The following is an 18,072-nucleotide window of genomic DNA, read 5'->3' on the forward strand; positions in this document are numbered from 1 at the left end:
GAGCCTTTGCATACCTGACTCTGTTACACCACTGGGCTTTTCTGCTACACAAGAAACTAAACCCCCCTGTTTATTTGCCCAAAAGCCATTTAAGTAGTTTCCTACCCAAGGAGACCAGATTAATACTTTTATTTAATACAGCTCTTTGGAGCAAGCGCTATTTATTACGTCCATTTTATGGTTGAGGGAACTGAAACAAGACACTAAGTAACTTGCCTAAGACCAAGTAGCTACACAGAGGCAGAATTCACCCAAGGGCTTGAGCCCTTAAAGTCATCCTTAATTGGTCCGCTCTTTGGTGGAGGGGGAGGAGTCACAGAGGAGAGTAGGAACTCTGAGCTCCACCCCAGGAGGACCTGGTGTTTAAAAGAGGAGAGGAAAGAGGGACTTCAAGCTTGGCCAATGACAAGGTCTTCTTGAGTGAGATGAAATTTCATGTGAAATTGACTTGCCGCAGATTAAGGTTGATTCCTAGGTGGTTCCCTCTGGCAGGGACCATCAGAGCCCATTTCTGCAGGGCCACGTCTGCTCTCTGGGTCTCTTTTGAAAATTCAGTCCTGGGGATTGGACCCAGAGTCTTGGATATGTTAAAAAGTACTATTCTGATGAGCTACACCCCTACTCCTTGTTCCTTTGAGGCAGGCTTTCATTGTGTAGCTTAGCCTGGCCTTGAAGTTGGTAAGCGGCCAAGGCTAGCCTTGAACTCTGTAACCCTTCTGACTTGGCCTCCTGAGGCTGGGATCACAAGTGTCTGTCATCACATCCAGTTTCTCTCCTGGCTGAACCTATAGTGACCTGTGCTCAGCATTGGCCTGCTCCAGGTTGAAATCAGGGGAGGGTACCTGCCCAGACACAGCCCAAAGTAGGGGCTTTGATGTCACCAAAGACTTGTATTCCCTTGGATCCAGTGCTGACATGGTGTGTTACCAATAAAACATGGAAAACTGAAGAGGGATGCAGAGATGGATAAACAAATAATTTTCATTCTTTGGGGCAGTGGGGGGAGGGTAGCTTCAAGACAGGGTTTCTCTGTGTAGCCCTGACTGTTCTGGAACTCCCTCTGTAGTCCAGTCTGGGCGCTGATTTTAAAGATTCACCTGCTTCTACTTCCTCGGTACAGGGATTAAGCAGTGGTTCTCAACCTGTGAGTTGTGACCCCAAAGGGATCATGTATCAGATATCTTGCATATCAGATTGTTACATTATGTTTCATAATAGTAACAAAATCACAGTTATTAAGTAAGTAGCAACGAAATAATCTTATGATTGGGGGGTTACCACAACATGAGGAAACACATTAAAGGGTCACAACATTAGGAAGTCTTGAGAACTGGATTAAAGGCATATGCCACCACTGCTCCGCTAACAAATAATTTCTAAGCAATTATTTTTTTTTAAAGAAAAAAAGTGTCACTTAATATTAACTTCAGCTTTTATTAAAAGTTTGGGGGTTTTATAGGGAAATACACTTTTTAAAGAAGAGCCACTTCAGACCATGGGCCTGGCAGTGAGGGGACGGGTTGGTATGCAGGTGCTCTTTCTCTTGCACCTTAGGTTCCGGGTTGACGTGGGCACCCAACCGAGACCTGGGTGAGGAGAGGCAGCCCAGGAGGAGAGGGGGCTCTCTTTCCTTTCAAAAGGGTGGCTCCTGAGTCTGGGTAAACTGAGGCGGGCGCGCTCTGACTGTGCCGGAAGACCTCGTTGGCTTTGCAGGGCGGGGCAGCGCAGAGCTGGCTCTGTTCCTAGGCAGATGGGTGGGTGAGGCGTCCCATTTGCGAAGATAGGGGAGCGCAGGTGGCGGTGCCGCCGGCGGCTCCAGGCCGGGTGGCCTCCGGCTCCCCGCCCCCGGTGGGCGGGCCCGGGGCGGAGCGCACAGGCGGGGTGGGCCGGGGACGCGAGGCGGAGCGGGGCCCCCGCACAGGCCGCGGCGGCTGGCTCGGCCCTACGGTCCCAGCGGCTGCTGCAGGAGGAAGCCCGGCGGCTGCGGAGGAGGGGAGGCGGAGAGGCCGAGGCCGCTCGCGAAGACGCTCCCCGGCTCCGCAGGGAAAGGTACGGCGCGGCCTCCCCGGCCCGGGCGCAGGCAGCCACGGCGCCGCGCTGGCGAGGGGCTCCCCACGGAGGCCAGCGGTGGGCGGTGGGCGGTGGGCAGAGGCGACTGTCCCGGGCGGTCGCGACCCCGGGGGCCGGGCCGCATCCCCGGGGCGCCCCGCACGGTGGCGCAGACAAAGCCGGCTGGACACTAGAGCGGCCCGGAGGGTGCGCACTGGGGAGCGGAGGGAGCGCAGCTCGCACCGGCGTCCGGGGCCCGGCGTCCGCGGGTCTTTTGGGGACAGCGGGAGGAATGGGGAGCAGCTCTTCCGAGGGCCTCCCGGGGACTCGCAGTCTGCCCCAGGCTTGGCGGGAGCCAGGCTCCCGAAGGGTAGGGCGAGTTGGAACAGTCGCTTCGCCGGGAAGGGGTGCGGGGGCCGGCTGTCGGCCTCGGGGTGGCGCGGCTGGGGAGCAGGTGAGCGGTCCACGGACCTCTCGGATCTTGCACCAGGAGCAAGCACCGCACTGGCCCTTCTTCCAGCCGTGCCCACAGGTTGTTGGAGGAACCTACTGGTAGTGGCACAGCATGGCCCCGCCACGGGTCCACTTGGTGGAGCTTAGGGGACCAAACAGCGGGTGCTGAGTGGAGGTCCGCGGGGCTGTGGGTAAATGGAGGGTCATGAAGGTGTGTAAATGGCCCTCGTATTTGTGTTCTGTTACCTCTTACCGAGGAAGGACTATTACAGGGCCGGAAGGGTCATGTTTCCTCGTAGGCTCCTGGGCCCTGTGACCATCCCCTTATGTGTCCCCAGGGTTTCCTACCCAGCAGGTTGTGAGAACAGGCTTAAGTCCTCCCTCTCATTCCACAGTCTCCCCTTTGGGCCTTGAACTTCACCCCCTTGAAGCCCAGGACCCAATTCCAATTCCAATGCATATTCCTCCAAAGTTCCGTCCTTAGCAGTGCCCCTAAGAGGCACCCAGGGTCTCCAGTGACTGGTCATTCTGGCAGGCATTGCCCACCTTGCAGGTCTCCTAAAAGCTCGGTCCCAGAGTTATATTCTTCCCGGGCTCTCTGCTTCCTCCCTCCTGCCTGTCTGTCTTAGCCTGCTTTCCTGCAACCTCTTCACTTAGCGCCTGAGTGTTGGAGGGCTCCAGCGTCCTGTTTTCAGCACTGCCTTTCCTGACTCCCTTCTCAGAATCCCCTGTTCACTTTCTACCCCAGTTTTCATTCTTTCTTAGGATTAAAAAAAAACTTTATCAATTTATGAACACAATAATCTCTTTTTTATGTCTATTCGTATTTTGCCTGCATCTATGTCTGTGTGATGGTGTCTGATCCCCTTGAACTGGAGTGACAGACAGTTGTGAGCTGCCATGTGGGTTCTGGGAACTGAAACCCAGGTCCTCTGGAAGAACAGCCAGTGCTCTTAACCGCTGAGCCGTCTCTCCAGTCCCGAACACAAAGATCTTAAGTGTTTCATGCTCATGACTTTGAATAGCAGATTTTGTCTCTGACTCCAGCTGGGTCCCACCACTCTTTCTGATTGTTTTTCGTGTCATGGTTGACAGAAAACTAATGTGGGTACAGCAGGCTCCTGACAACACTGGGGACCGGAGCCTCTCAGGTCCTGCCATCTGAAAATGCCTGGTAATGTACCCATCTTTTAGGACAGGAAGCCTGGACTCCTTTCTGCCTTCACAGCCAGTCCCAGAGCAAGGCCTTTTGACTCTTTCCACAGGGTCTATCTAGGACCCATGCTCCCTGTTCTGATTCTGTTACTATCACCTCAGGCCACTGCCCCCTGCCAAGGGCGTTTAACTCTTCCTTAGTACCAGAGTCACCCTCTCCCAGTACCCGTACTTATCTCCTTTGCATCTGTTTTTAGCAGAGCAGCAAGAATAACAGAACATTTTGATCAGATCATTTGATTCCTTGATGGCTTGTTACACTTGAGTAAAGTCACAAAGCCTTCCCATGGCTTCTAGCTGACCCTCTGTCATGTGACCACTGATGACTTTCCAGCCTGATTTGACTCTTGTCATCTTTACAGCCTCCCTGGCAGACAAATTGAGTCACTTATGTCTCTTCAACACCCTTAAGCTTTTCTCTGACCCAGAGACTTTGCTTGGGATGTCTTCCTTGACTGGAAGGTTATTTCCCAGTGCTTTTTATTGGACATGCCTTGCTTATAGTTTTTAGCTCTAAATTTAAGTATCCCTTCCCCAGATACCAGCCTAGCCTAGGCAGAAGACCCCTCCTCTACACGTGATTCATATTAGAACTTGCTTTACTTTCTTCCTTTTCTATTGAAGGGTTGATAACCCCTTGTTACAGTTGTCTTGACTTTGGGCTTCTTAAGGGCTAGCATCTTGACTGGTTGGCTCACTGCAGGTCTCCTAAAAACTCTGCCTGTTAATAAATCGTCCCGTTGCTGTATCTGAAGCATCTTGCTTGGTGTCCTGTAGGTACCCCTCAGGAAATCTTGACCCATAAAGGTGAGGTTGGACTAAGCAGAAAGACATGGGCATTGCAGTTAGCACAGGAAATTCCTATAGTCTTAAGTGATCTGAAGAGTTTTGCTTTGTTTCCACAAAAGCAGTTGTGCAAATGGCTGCAAGAATGTGAGCCAGCCAGTAGGATGTGAAAAGGGGAAGCTGGGAAGATATGGGTACCTTGAGGTCATTCCGGTCTCTCATGGGGAGACCAGGCATGGGGTGGGGGGGATCACTGCCGTTCGCAGCCAAATGATTTCCTTTGCTTTCTTGGCTGGAAATCAAGGTGTACGTGTGTTTGAGAGAGTGGATATGTGGAATGTAGGAAGCAGGGTCTCTAATTCAGGACGTGGGGACAGCCTGGGATTTAGTTCAGCCTACTCCCTTGGGCGGCTTCTGCATGCTCAAACCTAGGGGGCCAGGGAGTTGAGAGGAAGAAGAAGCTGGGATTGGGAGTGTGTCTTTTCATGAACCCTCATCTTGCTGTCCATGGCTTTTCAGTTTGTAGAGAACAGTCAGTCGAGTGTTGCATCGTGGAGTCAATACTTCAGAGTAGAGGGGGAGAGCCAGGGGACCCCTGATATGGAAGGAAGGGGAGCTGAGATCTTGACAGGGAACCCGGGATAGGCCTAAAAGTCACCCTGTGAATCAAGTGCTGGGGTTAGGAGCTAACAGTTTATATTTGGGGTGAGACGGGCATATCCAGGAAACGCCGGGAACTGGCATTGGTGGGGGCAAAGAGAGCATCCTGAGTAGAGGAAATCTAGCCAAGGGCAAGTGGGGAGGGCAAGGTCCTAGTGTGCTCAGTGGGCGCTAGGTATTGTTTAAGAACTCTTCAGATCGACACTGATGCTCTTAGCGACTTTTCTTCCATTTTGTTGAGGGCAGACTGGAGGTACAGTACCACAGCTAATAGTGGCAGAGTGAATTCTGGCTCTGGAATCCTCTTAGATTTGGCCCATTGGAGGTCTTCTTAACAAACAAGGGCATTTCCTGCCTTGCAGGGGGGCCTGATCCCCTTTAAAGCTGGAGCCCTTGCTTGGGGTGGGCTGCCAAGATTTTCTGCTTCTGGGATGAAATCTGACCCAGGTCAGGTAATTGGGGTTCATGCACACTGATCTCAGGGTTCTGGGGTGGGGGCGACTTGTGCTTCTAGTCTAAACACTAGTTAGAATGTCACCTCTTGCTTCATGTCCCTGTCACTGCTTCTTTGAATCCCCCTCCCTGGAGAGGCCAAAGCTCAGTGGGGTCCACAGACAAGCTTGCCTCTTCATGATCTTGCCAAGAACAACGAGGTGGTGCTTGCAGCCCAGCTCTTGGGAGTGCAGCTGGGGTCTGAGGTGGGCCAGGATAGGGTGTGAGAACAGAGCCGAGGGACTGAAAGTGGCTTGGCCTCTCTCTGCCTTTCTGTAAAATGGGATGAGACAGACTTTTTTCTTGGCCCCTGGAAGCGGTAGAGGTTGGCAGTTCTGTGGGGACTATTTTCTTATGAGGGGCTTTCTAAGCGGTGCTAGTTCTGGGACCCAGGCCTGGGCAGCTGTGCTGGTGAGCCTTTTCCAGGGACACCTCCATGACCACCTTTAAGCCCCTGCCTGGCTGAGGAGGGGCTGCTGGCCACACAGGGGTGACGTCTATTACAAATTGTGAGTCCCAGAGTTTAGGGGATCTGTTCTTCCTCTTGGGCAGACCCTCCATCTCCTCCCAAGAAAAGAAAGTAGAATCACTGGACCTTCTCTTCTGCATTTGGGGGAAACTGAGGTACACACCAAGCACATTGCTGTAGTTTTCAGGAGGTTCATGGAGGAGGCCTGTCTCTGCTTCCTAGTTTGCTGAGTTGACTTGGAGGCTCGTGCATAGCCTGAGCTGGACACTGGGTCTCCTTAGATGTCATTGGCCCCTGGCATCTCTTGTGCCTAGCCTGGTGTCCCGAGGCAACAGGGACAAAGGGCATGGTTCTCACTGTTCAGGAAATGAAAGGGAGCCAGACATACCAGGTGCGCTTTGGGAGAAGCTTCCTGGAAGACGTGGTGCTTCGGTGTCCCGGAGCCTGTCAGAGGACTGGTGGCATTTCCCGGGGTGGCAAAGGAGGTCAAGCTTGGGGAAGTGGGTGGAAGCCAGGCTGTGAAAAGCTTGATTACCCAGCTGCAGAATCTGGACTTTTACCAGGCCCGGGGAACCACTGGAGGTTAAGGGCATGGCTGTCACAGTATGGTTAGAGCTGTGGTTTTAAAGCTCACTCCTCAGGCTTGAGCACAGATATGCACCTGTTCAGCGTACCGAAACGCAGGCCAGCCCTGTCCAATTGCGTGGGTCCAGAGTGAGGCCTGGGGATCTGCATTTCCCCCCTTTCCTTTCTGTCTAGCCTTTCTTTCTTCCTTTCCTCCCTCCCTCTCTTTTCCTTCTTCCTCCCTCCCTCCTTCCCACTCTCCTTCCGCTCCTCCCTCCCTTCCTCCCTCACTTCTCTTTCTCTCCCTCCTTCCCTCCTTTCTTTCTTTCTTTCTTTCTTTCTTTCTTTCTTTCTTTCTTTTTTTTTTTTTGAGGCGATATCTCACTCTGAAGCTGTGCTGGAACTCCACCTCACAGAGACCCTCCTGCCTCTGCCTCCAGAGTGCACCGTGCCTAGTTGAGACTCTGCATTTTTAAGAGCATATAGGCTGTGCAGAATTGTTACTACATTGGCCCCTGTCTGCGCAGTAAATTTAGACTTGTGTCCTGTGTGACAGGCTCAGTTTATGGGAGCTATAGGAGGTTCCCTCAGTCCCTTGTGGACTGTTTTGGCAGAGTTCAGGGAGCAGCCTCTGTGAGGACAGGAGCGAGGGGGTGGGAAGTGCAGAAGGGGGGTGTAGAGATGCTTGTGGGTAGCCTGCTCAGAAGTAGTGCTAGATGAGGGACCTGTGGGCACTTGGGTCTCAGATGCTGGCAGCACAGGCCTGATTTCTTGGAGTTCCAAGACCACAGTGGGGTGTCTGGGGTGACTGGGTCTTAACACAGGGTGACTGTAGATGGCAGGCAGGGCACCTTATCTTTGCCTGCAGCCTACTCTAGTGGAGGAGCCAATCTGGGGTGCGCACCCTTCCTCTAGCCAGGGCGGAGCGAGAGATTGGGGCTGCAGCTGGCTTCAGCTCCAGCACAGCTGTGACACTCCTGACAAGCTGTCCATCTCCTTCCCCTTGGCCCTGTGGGAGTCCCTGTTGCTGCTGCTGCTGCTGCTGGTGGTCACTTGAGCTGCGGCTGTGGTCTGCCCTGGTCACTTCCCCAGTGTATTTGGGAGTCAGGGCCTGGGCTGAACCACTACAGGCAAGTGTCTGCTCCCTTTTGCCACCTCAGTTTCCTTGTCTGTAAACAGAGAGGTCCTGTTCCCCCATGGAGTGATGTCACAGGGTTTGTTGGGTGGGGCGCTGTGTATTTCCAGAGCAGGAATTCAATACACCTAAGTTCTAGTTTACCATTAAAAGCTGTGTGCCAGTGCTGCAGTAGAGCGAGTAATTTGTGTGGAAAACTGGCTGGCTTGCCTTGGGCTCTCCCAAGGCTCCTTGCTCTCCTGGCTCAGCACAGCTTAGAGTCAGTTGAGGTCCCAATGGATGCTGGCACCAAAGATGGTGACTGAAGGTGAATGCCACCCCGTGCCCAGAGGGGCTGGAAGGGCTGGGGTTGGCCTGCATTTAGGCTGATCTCTACCAGCTCTTAGAGGAGGGCACAGTCAAGCCTGTCTTGCCCCCTTTTCAGGCCTCCCTGAGGAGTGAGGGGTACCATTTCTGAAGGACTGCTATAAGCCTCCTTAGGGATTAGGAGACAAAGAAGAGAAGAAATTGGCAGGTCTACTCTGCCGTCCTGCTGGGGGAGGGTCATGCTGTGTTCATAAAAATCGGAGGTCCAGACAAGTTATATAGGAAAGAAAGACGATCTCATGCTTCTAAAGCTGACTTGACTAAGGAAATATGTATTTTTAAAGATTTCCCAAAACCTTGCTGAGCAGGGAAATACCGTTTGAGAATGGCTGATGTGGAAGGTGCTGCTTCTTGGAAACCGCAAACATGGATGCTGGGTGGCTCAGAAGTGGTTGGGAGGCAAGGAGGGGCTGAAGACTAGCGTCTTGAGAGAGGTAGGCTTGGTGGGACAGCCACACTTAGACAGTCGGTGGACACAGAGGACTTTGCAGAGGGAGGGATAGGCTAGATGGATCCCAGGCCCAGAGTTGGTTCTGGGCTTTTGTGCTCACTGCTGTCTTCGCTGGGTGAATGATTAAGGGACCCGGAAGGACTAATCAATGCCCAGCACCTGATGGTAGCAGGCGCGGACCTCCTGATTCTGGGAAGGCCTTCTGCTGGTGTCACACTGCCCTGCCACTTCCTTCATGCACTCCTCTTCCACCCTCTCCTTCACAGGTTACCTGAGCAGGGTTATGATCTCTGGGCAAGAGGCTGAACCTTCTGTGACTCAGTTTCTTACTTATGTCATGGGGACAGTATTGCCTTCTTTGAAGGGCTGTGTGACATGGAGCACCAGCTTGAAGTTTTCACTAGATTAACAAATGGATGGAAGCCATGTCTCCAGGAAGGACCCAGGGAAGGGCCTGGGTAAAGGAGGCTGGGATGGAAACCTGCTGGACCAGGGCAGTGCTTAGGAAAAGGAAGAGTGGGGGCTAGGGCAGCAGGGACTAGCAGCTTCAGGAGTAGTGGCCAGTGGGGGAGGGGTAAGACAGCACAGGCTTGGTCCTGGGGGTCAGAGGATCCCTGTGAGAGAACAGTGGCCAAGCAGGACATGGTGTTAGCTGCAGTGGTCAAGGGTTTCAGGTTGGGTTATACAGTGAGACCCTATCTCAACACTTAAACCAAAACAAACAAACAAACAAAAAATAGTACAGACAATGAAAAGCAAGAGACCAGTAGGAGCCTGACTTAATTACTTAGGGTCTGGGGGGCCAGGTGATCAATTGGGACAGTGGTTTAGTGAGAAACAATGGTAGTGTACGCAGTGAGGTACAGGAACCCCCCAGTATCTGTGCCTCTTCATGACTCAGAGTGGGGGAAGTAGTTGGGTTGCTAATGTGACCCCCTCAGAGTAGGTGTAGTCAGCACAGGACAGGGAGGAGTTAGTGTTCTGGGGTGCCTGCCCCATACTTCCCTGTGACTGGGGGGACAGTCTGGTCTCCCCACTTCCTCTGCACATCTGCAGTGTGAAGACTCTTTGTTCAGCACTCAGGTGGGGAGACAGGGTGTGGCATCCCAGCAGTCCCAGAGGAGGGGCCAGACTTTGCAGTCGCAGGTGCTGACAAGCAGGCGCTGCAGCCTTGGGCCCACTGTGGAATCTGGGAAGAGGATGCTTCGTGGGGCTTCCCATCAGCCTCAGCCCAGTCCTATGGTACGATGTGTCACTGTGTCCTTTGCCCCTGCTGTTAGACAGGGTGAAACCCTGGGCTCTCTGTAAGTCCAGGGGTAGAGGACCAAGGTTAGAGATTGAAGAAAAGCGTTTGCATTTGTGCATAGCTATGGCCTGGTGTGGGGTTTAGTACCCTGCCATTCGGTCATCTGCCTGGTTAGGGAAGGGTGTTAAGGCCAGTATGATTTAAGATCAGGAGAAGCCTCTCTTGGAAGTGAGTTGGGATTTATTAGAAAACAAATCAAAGAATCTAGCCACCCTGCCAGCTCTGAGCTAGTTCCTGCCTCACCCCCACCTCCATGGGCTACTGTCTTGTTTCACAGAAAGGGGACACTGGTCAAACCCAGGTTCTGCTCCATCTGACTTGATGCTCTCTCCACATCCAATAGCCCTCCTCAGAACCCTCACCCAAACCTTCAACTGTGCCCCATCCCTACTCTGCCTGTCTGCTTGCCATCTTGATCTTGGGGCTAAGGGTGATGTCCCTGGAAGGCTACTGAAATCCTAGACTCCAGGTCAAACAGACTTTAGGATAATGCTGGCCGGAGACACCTAGGGTGGCCTGCAGGCAAACACTCTGAAGAAAGCGTAAAAGAGTTTCCGTTATTCAGTACACAAGACTCTCAATCTCCTCAACTTTGGCAAATTAACATAAAACCATACATAATGCAAAACTTTGTGAGTTAGACCCGAAGGGTTTGGTGTTTGGAGAGTAACTTTGAGAAGGACCTCGAACGTGACCCTGACTGAAAGGGAAGAGTGAGCACCAGGTGTTGTGCCTCAGAGTGACTTTACAACATCTCTGGACCTTGGCTCCCACCTCTGTAATAGGGAAGCGCCGCTGTGAGAACTGGACCTTCCGCAGGAAGGTGTCTAGCGCTACACTCTGTGCCTTCAGCTTACTCCATAAGAAGTAGCGACAACAATGGCAGTATGCTTTGAGGGCCCTTACACTTGAAAAGCAGGGAGTTCCTGAGTCTCTTTGAACTTGACAAAACGACTTGGAGGGTATGTCTGTTGCATAAGCTCGGTGTCTTAGCTCCCCAGGTGTTTTATGGGATAAGTCACAGGCTCTGGACTCAGCTGTGGCCTTTGCTGGGAACACTGTTGGCTTTGCAGACTGCTGGCTTGTGTGTAGGTTGTGCTTCCTGCACAGATGGTATGAAGAGCCCTTCAGTGGCTGATCTCCTGCACTGGTTAGCACCCTAAAGTCACCAGGAGGGGGAAGTCTTGGGCTAGTGACGGACTAGTGGGGATCATGGATTGCCACTCTTGGAGTTCCCATTTGGCCTGGCAAAGCAACACTGTCGTATCCCGGGCCCTATTTATGCAGGGGAACCAAGGAAAAGGGTTGAATCTGACAGCGTTTGCCTGGCCAGCCTAAGCTAGCCCTGGGCAGGGAGACCAGAGTGCTCTATAGCCTACTCTGCCAAGTACCCAGGCCAAGAGCAAGTAGCCTCCTAGTGATAGTCCAGGTTTTGGCTGTTTGACTGAGGTGAACTGCCAGGCTTTGAAGTGACTCTTCCCGGCCCGAAGTGCCTGGCGTAATGTGTACAGTGTCAGTATATGGAGAGGGTAGGACAGGAGAAGAGCCAAGCCCGGGGCAACCCTTGGGATTGCTGCCCTGAGTAAAGATGGAGCACCCTGCTGTGGCCTCCACTGCTCTCTTCAGTCCTCCTAGCCTGTGTCTTCATCTGTACAACAGGCGGCAGGATGCTTGTGAGCATGAAGGACGCAGGGCCTGGGAGCTTGGTATAGAATATGAAAATCAAATACAGTCTGCCTGCCTGCTCAGGTGTTCATCTGCCTTTGGATCGGGGGTATCTTTTGTTAGTGTGAATCTTTTTGTGGTCATGTACCTCAGCTTTGTAATTTGTGCTGTAAAGGGGGGTACTTTGGAGTGGTAGTTTTTCTAGAAAGGGGTTTATTGAAGACAAGGGCTCCCTCATCGCAACTGCTCCCCAGATCCAGCAGCCCTCAGACAGCTCTGCCGATGTGAAGCTGAAGGGTTTCTTTGCATGCAAGGAACCGAAGTCTCAAGCTGGGTGAAGTGGAGGCTCTGTGAGTCAAGAGAGAAGATAGGCTTGCTGGAGACCCCCCCCACCCCCCGTCTACTGTCAGGCACAGTTGGGCTTTGTGCGGAGTCACGCGGGCCCCTGACGGATGAGGGGGAGCTGAGTGGCTGAGCTGTGTTCACAGCCTCAGTTCTTGCAAGTGGTTTTGAAAGAGTCAGCAGAAGCTGCTGACTGTGCTATTCTCCTTTGCCCCAGCGCTGTGGCCAGTGTGTGGGAAGGGAGAGGAGAGACGCCCATGAGAAAGCCACCCCTTCCTTCATCTGCCAGCTTACACCTCCCAGGTGCCCATCTTTCAGTATCTACCAATGTAGATCTCTGTTGCATCTCACTCGGGGTATGATGACTCACATCCGGGTTGGATTGACCTGTGTCTGCAGGTGATGCTGGGCGCATTTGCCTCTGCCGTAGGTGGTGCCTAGTCAGTGCAGGTGATGCCCAGTGCAGTTCTGCTGTGTTTGGGGGTGTGTATGCTAGGGGCTGTGAACTGCAGAAGCTTGGTCATCTCTGGTGATGACCCTGGCAGGAGAACAGAGCCCAGGCTGCTCAACCTGTTGGATCTGCATCATGGTATTTGGTCTTGGGTAGGTTTTGATCTTTCCCACACCCTAGACTTAACCACGAGGGGTAAAAGGGTCAGCTGGATGAGAAATAGCTGGTCTGGGTTTATCCTAGCAGCATCATGACTAGTCACTGAAGTCACGCTGGCCTGCCTTGCCTTGGCTCCACATCCTGCCTCTTTGTAAGTTCCGGGAGGTCCACACAGCATTCTCACTTCCTCTGAGCCAGTGCCTTCCCTGTCCCTTACCCCAACTTCTTTCTCTGTGGCTCTCGTAAGCTCTGACCTGTCAGGTTCTTAAGGGGCCAGTTTTAGCTTTTCTGTTTTCCCACACAGTAGCACTCATTAAAACCTGCTCAGTGAATAAAAGATTTGTCCCTACCATCTGGCTCTGGTTCAACACGGGTTTCTCCCCCACTTTGTGTATGATGTCCGGTCTCTTCAGATCTGCCCAGCCCAGGCCTAGAGTGCCTCTGTGATTTAATAAGAAACTCACCCCACCCCACCCACATGCCGTGTGCTCACCCGGATTCCACAGCCGCTGGAACATGGTATGTAGAGACTGTGTGCCTGTCTGCTGTTGGTACGACTCTTTCCCTGTGGAGGGTAGGGATGGAGAATGCTGTTCATGGGCATTCTGTCATCCAGTGGGTGGGCTTGGTCTCTCCCTAGGAACAGCACAGGGCTTGTCTGTGTGGCTCTCTCTGTGAGGCTTGTGGGTGTGGCTGAAGACCCTGAGGAGAAGGTGGGATGCATCCTCCCCACTCCTGCTTGTAAGTTTGCTTCCCGGCCACCCAGACTCAAATAACCACACAGAAACTGTAATAATTACAATACTGTTTGACCAGTGATTTAGGCGTATTCCTAGCTAGCTCTTATATCTTAAATTAGCCCATTTCTATTAATCAGTATCACCACGAGGGTGTGGCTTATGGGTAAGGTTCCAGAGGCGACTTTCTCCTTTGGCAGCTACATAATGTCTCCTGACTTCTTCTACTCTCTCCATATATCTCTTCCAGCCTGGCTATATTCTGTCCTGCCACAGGCCGAAGCAGCTTCTTTATTAACCAGTGATATTCACAGCATACAGAGGGGAATCCCACATCACCTGCTGAGATGTTCTCTTTCCAACTCTTCAGGCATGGAAGGAAGGTCAGGTGGATGCATCTGGGACCTGGGGCTTCAGGGCTCAGCAGGAGACCCTTGGTAGGGTGGACAGGGGTACCTTGATCTCATGTGGAGAGTTATTCTCATCAGCAGCACCTCTAAGCATTGCAATCCAGGACTGGAGCTGACTCCTTCCCCTACTGTATTAGGTTCCCCAGGCTGGATCTCAGCTGCCTCTCGTACCTTTGAGTTAACTAGCTGTGAGCCTCAGGGAAGCCCTGTCTATATGATTTGATGTTCTGTCCTCCACAGGGAGCAAATACAGTATAAGGCAAGACTGAATCTTGTAGGAGACAAACTGTAACTATAGATTTCATTGAGTATTTCTGACATAGGACCCAGACTATGACCCATCAAGTATGATGACTGTTGCCACTTCAGAGACGAGAAGAGGCTTTTCAAGCTTGTCTAGTTAGACCCTAGCCTTGTGTCCTGGGACCTCTTCTATAGGGAAGAGCATCTCCAGAGGCTGCAGAGAAAGGGGAAGATGTGGATGAGTGTGATGGCAAGGACACTCAGGGCTTGAGTGTGTCCAGGCATGGGCTGCAGCAGACTTTGAAATCCAGGCAGTGACAACATAAAGGGATACCTTGGCCATGATCTGACCTCGGCTTTTTCAGCTCCCTTCTCTGATACAGCACCAGTTCCTGGAGTCTCTGCATTTGGAGCCTTGGTATGAAATAGTTGGCTTTACAGATGACCCTAAGATGATACCCTTGCTTGGGCTCTGACTTAAGTGAGGTAGTGTGAGTGTAGGTGTTTGTAGACATCTCCCGGGGAATTGTAACGTTCCTTGTAATGCTCCTGTCAGTGGGCCTGGTTTCTAGGTCTGCTTTTCAGAACAGAGGGGATGGAGCTCCTGAGTGACGGAGGTGTTACCTGGGGATCCCCTCCTCCTCAAGGCTTTCTGGATAGGAAACTAAAGATTATTCATGATCTATTTCTGGGCAGTAAGTCACCTCCACACTAGTAGGTTCTAAAGCAGTGGAATCGTCACCTGTAGCTCACCTGTGAGTCAGGGCTGGGGATGCGGTTGAGCTGGGTGGCTCTGCTTCAGGGTCTCCCAGGAGACTGCAGCCAACTGAAGGCTGGGGGCTGCAGGATGTTTCCATGGTGGTCCATGCCTGTGTGGCCACTGTGTCCTTTATAGCCCAGTTTTAGACGCCACATTCTATCATTTCTGCCTTAGCTATAAAGGTCGGCTGAAGAGGAGAGGGCATGAATACCAGACGGGGGCTCTTGGAAGCCAGCACTCTGGCACTCTGGTCCAAGCACCAGCAGCAGGTGGGGTATGGGTGGACCCTTCCCTCCTGACATGTTCTCTCCCTTACCACACACAACAGGAATGTCTCTATGGAGTGGGTAGCTCCGTCAGGCTTCACACTCCTGCTTTGGAATTACTTCTGTGAGAGGAGGGCCTGCGGCCTTTCCTGGGTGGGCTTGCTTCCTCCAGGCTCCACACACATCTTCTCACCTGGTTCTGCCTTCTCTCTGGTGAGTCCCACTGTGTGCAGGTGGGGGACTGCAGAAGACTAAGGAAACATTGCCGCCATGTCTCGGCTCTAGGCCCCTGCACGCATTCCCACACAACCCATTTTACTGACGAGGTCACCTGCCTTAGGTTTCTATTGCTGCGATAAAAGCTGACCAGAAATTAGCTTGAAGAAGAGAGGGTTGATCTGGCTCACATGTCCTGGTCACAGTCCATGGAAGAAAGCCAGGGTAGGAACTCGGAAAGAACTGAAGCAGAGACCATTGACGAACGCTGCTTTCCGGCTTGCACCTCATGCTTGCTCAGCCTACTTTCTTATAGAACCCAGGACCACTGGTCTAGGGGTAGGACCACCCACAATAGCCTTGGCCCTCCTCCCCCACATCATTAATTAAGAAAATGCCTTACAGACTTGCTTATAGGCAATCTGGTGGAGGCATTTTCTCAGGTGAGGTTCCTCTTCACAGGTAACTCTAGCTTGAAACCAAAAGCCAATTAACCTGTCACCCACCTAATCCATGGTGGAAATTCAGATTACTGACATTGGAAAGTTGGTGATCACATTTTAGAACATACATGAAAACGTGGTGCTAAAGTTATTCTGTAGGGAGAGGACTATATGTCATCTTAAGTGTGTGTGTGTGTCTGTGGGGGGGGGAGGGAGGGAAGGGAGCGGGAAAGTGAGCGCGGGCGCTTGAGCACTCTTGGTGATCCCTCAGCTAGGCTTCTTACTGGGGCTGCCCATTCAGGGAGCTAAAAGTATCTAATGCTTTGCAGTCTGGCAGGAAATTGAGTCTGTACCCCTCCCACTTCTGCCCACTGCTTCCATGAGGGAGGTGTGTTCTTTCTGTGTGTGTGTGTATCCTGCCAGTCAGTGGCTGCCAAAGAGTGCCTGGCTCCCCTCTTCTCTTTTGAAAGAGGGTTACAAGAAGCTTTTTGAAGTTGTTCTTTTTAGAACTACATTTTGAGGGAAGAGAGGTGCATAACAAAGGCACAGTGCTGGGAGAGAAGCCAGGCACCAGGAGGAAGCTGGGGCCTTGGTTCTCATCAGCGCTGCTGCTGGCCTGTGAAATAAGGTCCCTCTGCTGTTTCCCTGTCGTGAACTTGGAGTTGCCTAATGACTGTTGAATCTGGGAAGGGTGGTCAGGGTTGAGGGGCTCAGACCCAGTTGGGCTTGAACTGGGAGTCAAGTTGTGGGTATTTGATTGACACCAAGGTCAAGGTCCTGTTGGGTTGTGGCCAAGGCTGATGCTGTGCTCTGAGCGAAGACAAAGCTTTGGGTTCCTTTACATGCAGTGGAGCTTTGGGATCATGGAGGGGTGACTCCAATCTCTTATAACAGTCCTTTGGGGACCTTCCTTGACCTTTCTTTGTGAGGTACACTTAGAGGTGACCACACTTCAGTGTCTGTTTCATTCCCCCAGCAGTCCACAAGCAGGCAGGACACCCCCACTTAACAGATAGAGAAACTTGAAGCCTGTAGGTGTCCGATGGGGCTGAGACACATGACTCCAGGAGGTATGAGCATATGTGATATTCTTGGGACGAGTTCAGGAGTGCTGGTCAAATGGGGCCCAGAGCAAGGCAGACCTTAGCAGGAAAGTAGTTGCACTGCCCTCCTGCCCACTGTGCTCACCTCTGCTCCTGCTATTCCTTTCCACTGGCCTGGCCCTTCTGGTTTTGTGGTGCTGTGCAGTATACTCATTGTGGCCTGGGCAGGAAGGCTGGGAAGGGTCTGGCTGGGAGGCTGGGGCAGCCTGCCCCAGACTGGAGGGTGGGAGGAGGCTTGTCCAGACACAGAGCCCCTTTGTTTGCCAGCCCAGCAAGGCAGCTGGTGTGGGATTTCTGGGAGGGTTTTTTCCCCCCTTTCTTTTTTTACCTTAGAAGAATAATTGCATTGTTTAGGGGGTCTCAAGACTCCAAATCCCTCTGCAGACCTGCCGGACAGCCCAGAGATGTTCCCCTGGACCAGCCCCAGCTTCCTTCTCCCTTTCCTCCTGCTTAAGCTTGGAAAGAGCATCCCTGTAGGGAAGGGGAAGCTGGCTACTGCTCTAGACCTCTAGTCCTACCTGTTGGGAGAGAGTCAGGAAGTCCCCGGGGCTGGTTGAGGAGGGTGCAGGCATTCTGTCTCCTGCCACTGAGGACAGGCCCCCTGAGTCCTGGGGAGTCCTGGATAGATCTCTCATGAGCAAACACCAGGCTTGAGGGAGGGGAAGGATGCTGGTTAAAGCATGACCTAGTTTGGAGGGTTTCAGCTGGTGTGGTCCTAGACTCTAAAGGAGATGAAGTGAGGAGGGGGCTGGCCGCCTTGGAGCCTTATTCTTCTGCAGGCAGCAGATGCAGAAATCCAGGCTGAGGTGACTTGAGGAAAGAACAGCAGCTCAGGCACCCTGGGGATTAACTTGTGTTCAGGGGTCCAGGATGGGTGGAATCTTTTGTGTCTTTGAAAGGTGTGGGAGGTGGTCGCCGTGGCTTTGTATTTTCGGCAGTCACCACGGCTAGGGAGCAGTGGCTTGTGAGTGAGTGGGAGAGGCAAAGGTGGCCCCAGTGTCAAGGAACACGGAAGGTGTCTACACTGGCTGGGCTGCTGATCTGCAGAGTAGTGCTTCTCAGCCTGTGGCCATGCTCACTTGCTGGCCTTGCTCAGAAACAGGGAGGCTGCAGCCGCAGTCCTGAGACACTAGGTGGTAAGAGGTCCCTAGAGAGACACTTGTGTTCTGGGGGCAGTTTGGTCGCTACTGTACTTAAGAGCCAGTATGTGGAGCCTACACTCCACAGTCACCCTGGGGAATGATGGCACAGCTCCTAAGTCCCAATGAGGACTGTGCGGGTTAGAACCAGAGGCAGCTTCTTTGATGTTGGCAAGGAAAATGTTTCCCTTG

At 52.6% G+C, this 18,072-nt stretch overlaps 1 protein-coding gene across 2 annotated transcripts in view; it reads left to right on the forward strand.

Moving 5' to 3' along the window:
* Positions 1 to 1,913: 1,913 nt before the first annotated feature.
* Positions 1,914 to 18,072, forward strand: part of Smox (spermine oxidase) — a 33,935-nt gene continuing 17,776 nt past the window's right edge. For both annotated transcript variants that reach the window (XM_075962235.1, XM_075962236.1), the window contains exon 1: positions 1,914 to 2,049. The gene's annotated coding sequence lies outside the window, so the exon portion shown is untranslated. The remainder of the gene's footprint in view (positions 2,050 to 18,072) is intronic.

The sequence above is a fragment of the Microtus pennsylvanicus genome, chromosome 2 (assembly GCF_037038515.1).
Source record: "Microtus pennsylvanicus isolate mMicPen1 chromosome 2, mMicPen1.hap1, whole genome shotgun sequence".
NCBI lineage: Eukaryota > Metazoa > Chordata > Mammalia > Rodentia > Cricetidae > Microtus > Microtus pennsylvanicus.